The following is a 4,134-nucleotide window of genomic DNA, read 5'->3' on the forward strand; positions in this document are numbered from 1 at the left end:
AGGACAAAGCGGGTAACGCCCATGGTAACGCCTGAATGTGAGAAGCTAAAACAAACCAATCAAAATAAAATAAATTATGATCAATTAAAATAAAAATGAAATAGAAACAAATATGACGAAAAAACATATTCTGATATACGAATTACAATCTAAAGAAAGTGAAAATTAGTGTGAGACATAAAACTACACAATTCCTGAAGAGATTCTGAATGTGTCAACCATAGACCGTATGTCAACCCTTTTACAGTCTATGATGTCAACCATAGGATGTCAACCAGTCTTGTTGGTCCACAAGCCACTTGGCTGACATGCTGCGAATTTAGCATTGTAGCCAGACACCTGTGATCATGTGATGATGACAAAAGACAATAGAAATCTTAAATGGGTTGCTAATTTGATGACAGCCAAATTTGTAGGCTATGCCCCTGTCCCTGTTTTTTAATAAATTCCTGACTATACCAAAACAATACACAAATCTGAAAAAACAAAAATTAGCCTATTAATGAAATAGCAATATTTTCACAGGTTCTGTTTTGTTCAACCCTGTAACAGCAGTTCCCCCCGTTTTAAAAATAATGGTTCAGTTCAACCATACCTGTCAGGCCTATCTATGCAGTAGCCTACACCCAAGGCCTGACAGAAATAATTTAGTTTCCTGAGAAGATGAATTCTCTGTTGTCCTGGCTTCACTATAAAATCTGTATTCCCATCAAATTTGAGATGGTCGTCAAAAAAGGTCCCCAAGTATTTGTATGATGAAACAGTTTCAACTTTTGTTATGTATGATGCACTCGGTAGGAATTTCCTTCTTGCGTTTAAAATCAATAATCAATTCTTTGGTTTTGGATAAATTTAAATCCAAAAAGTTACAGTCAAACCAGGAGATAAAATCGGTCAAGACGATAGAGGAGTGACAGCAGTGCAGTGTCAGCTGTCCTCCTGCCTGCTCCTGCATTCATCAGTATAGCCTACATAATAAAAAAGTAAGGGTGAAAGGACGCATCCTTGGGGTGAACCCATGGAGATGGTTACAGAGTCAGAGAGACAGCCAGACTTTTTGCTCTCTGCCAGTTAAAAAGTTTAAAATCCATAACACAAGCTGGTGAGACTGTTCAAATTTAGACACAAGCCTCTCAAGAGATGTGGCTGCATTGTATTAAATGCTGAAGAAAAAAATCAGCGAATAGGAGCCTGGCATGGGCTCTGTTAACATTCAACCCTGTAACAAAAATACCATTAGGGGACCGAGTCATTACAGGTTGAAAGTTTTTTTTTTTTTTTTTTTTTTTTTTTTTTTAAATCAGACAACCCAAAGTGCACCAAATTCAGAGAATCACCACAAATATATGAATATAATATATAATATCCACAATGTGGACATGGTGTTTGTGTGGCATTAGAGCTTGCTACCAGATAGTTTCGAGTGAGCAAATAATGCTTTAAAACCAGTGTCACAGATGTTGATTTACTTCAGTTTTTCATAACCAAAATTGCATTCAAACCATGGACTGACATGATTTAGGGTTGGCTATTTTAATTTGTTATCTCCCCAAATACCAATAAATTACCATAAGCTATGTTAAGTAAACATGTTGTTTGAACTGTTAATTTACAAAGCTATTTGCTAGACAAAACAAACCACAAAAAAGGTATGTTAAGAATTTTATTTAAAGTAGGTATAGATAAAGCAGGTACATGCAGACACATCACAGATGCATTATGAGCTCTTGCATGGTTCCTCAAACATCTTCCCACTTCAAAAAAAGACTCATTAAGACCATGTCAGACCTCAGACCCTGACAATTCTACAGGTTCAAAAGAATCTGAAGCATCTCCACTTGATGCATCTGGTTCACTTTCAGCGGCCTTGACTGTACCCACTTGTTGACCTTTTTTGACCTCCTTTGGTGTGTTCTTGGGTTGTACAGGTGTCAGTTTGTGGGCCCCACCGATGGACATGGACGTGGCGTTGTCATGGGCCTCCATCGAGGACGTGGTGTTGTCATGGGCCTCCATCGAGGACGTGGTGTTGTCATGGGCCTCCATTGAGGACATGGACGTGGTGTTGTCATGGGCCTCCATGGGCGATGTGGCGTTGTCGTGGGCCTCCATTAAGGACGTGGTGTTGTCGTGGACCTCCCCAGGGGACGTGGCGTTGTCGTGGACCTCCACAGGGGACGTGGCGTTGTCGTGGACCTCCACAGGGGACGTGGCGTTGTCGTGGACCTCCACAGGGGACGTGGCGTTGTCGTGGACCTCCACGGGCGATGTGGTGTTGTCGTGGACCTCCACGATGGACGTGGACGTGGTGTTGTCGTGGGCCTCCACCAAAGACGTGGCGTTGTCGTGGGCCTCCATCAAAGACGTGGCGTTGTCGTGGGCCTCCACGATGGATGTGGACGTGGCGTTGTCATGGGCCTCCACGGGTAACGTGGCGTTGTCGTGGGCCTCCACGATGGACGTGGACGTGGTGTTGTCGTGGGCCTCCACGGGCGACGTGCCGTTGTCGTGGGCCTCCACGATGGACGTGGACGTGGTGTTGTCGTGGGCCTCCACGGGCGACGTGCCGTTGTCGTGGGCCTCCACCAAAGACGTGGCGTTGTCGTGGGCCTCCACGGGTAACGTGGCGTTGTCGTGGGCCTCCACGATGGACGTGGTGTTGTCGTGGGCCTCCACGATGGACGTGGACGTGGCGTTGTCATGGGCCTCCACGGGTGACGTGGCGTTGTCGTGGGCCTCCACGGGCGACGTGGCGTTGTCGTGGGCCTCCACGGGCGACGTGGCGTTGTCGTGGGCCTCCACGAGGGATGTAGACGTGGCGTTGTCATGGGCCTCCACGGGTGACGTGGCGTTGTCGTGGGCCTCCACGGGCGACGTGGCGTTGTCGTGGGCCTCCACGAGGGATGTAGACGTGGCGTTGTCATGGGCCTCCACGGGTGACGTGGCGTTGTCATGGGCCTCCACGGGCGACGTGGCGTTGTCGTGGGCCTCCACGATGGACGTGGACGTGGCGTTGTCGTGGGCCTCCATCGAGGACGTGGCGTTGTCGTGGGCCTCCACGATGGACGTGGACGTGGCGTTGTCGTGGGCCTCCATCGAGGACGTGGCGTTGTCGTGGGCCTCCACGATGGACGTGGACGTGGCGTTGTCGTGGGCCTCCATGATGGATGTGGACGTGGCGTTGTCGTGGGCCTCCACGATGGACGTGGCGTTGTCATGGGCCTCCACCAAAGACGTGGCGTTGTCGTGGGCCTCCACGATGGACGTGGACGTGGCGTTGTCATGGGCCTCCATGATGGATGTGGACGTGGCGTTGTCGTGGGCCTCCACGGGTGACGTGGCGTTGTCATGGGCCTCCACCAAAGACGTGGCGTTGTCGTGGGCCTCCACGATGGACGTGGCGTTGTCATGGGCCTCCACCAAAGACGTGGCGTTGTCGTGGGCCTCCACGGGTGACGTGGCGTTGTCATGGGCCTCCACCAAAGACGTGGCGTTGTCGTGGGCCTCCACGGGTGACGTGGCGTTGTCATGGGCCTCCACCAAAGACGTGGCGTTGTCGTGGGCCTCCACGGGTGACGTGGCGTTGTCATGGGCCTCCACCAAAGACGTGGCGTTGTCGTGGGCCTCCATGATGGATGTGGACGTGGCGTTGTCGTGGGCCTCCACGGGTGACGTGGCGTTGTCATGGGCCTCCACGGGCGACGTGGCGTTGTCGTGGGCCTCCACCAAAGACGTGGCGTTGTCGTGGGCCTCGATCGAGGACGTGGCGTTGTCGTGGGCCTCCATGATGGATGTGGACGTGGCGTTGTCGTGGGCCTCCACGGGTGACGTGGCGTTGTCATGGGCCTCCACGGGCGACGTGGCGTTGTCGTGGGCCTCCACGAGGGATGTGGACGTGGCGTTGTCGTGGGCCTCCACGGGTGACGTGGCGTTGTCATGGGCCTCCACGGGTGACGTGGCGTTGTCGTGGGCCTCCACGATGGACGTGGACGTGGCGTTGTCGTGGGCCTCCACGGGTGACGTGGCGTTGTCATGGGCCTCCACGGGCGACGTGGCGTTGTCGTGGGCCTCCACCAAAGACGTGGCGTTGTCGTGGGCCTCCACCAAAGACGTGGCGTTGTCGTGGGCCTCCAC

This window comes from Trachurus trachurus (assembly GCF_905171665.1).
Source record: "Trachurus trachurus genome assembly, chromosome: 7".
NCBI classification, from domain to species: domain Eukaryota; kingdom Metazoa; phylum Chordata; class Actinopteri; order Carangiformes; family Carangidae; genus Trachurus; species Trachurus trachurus.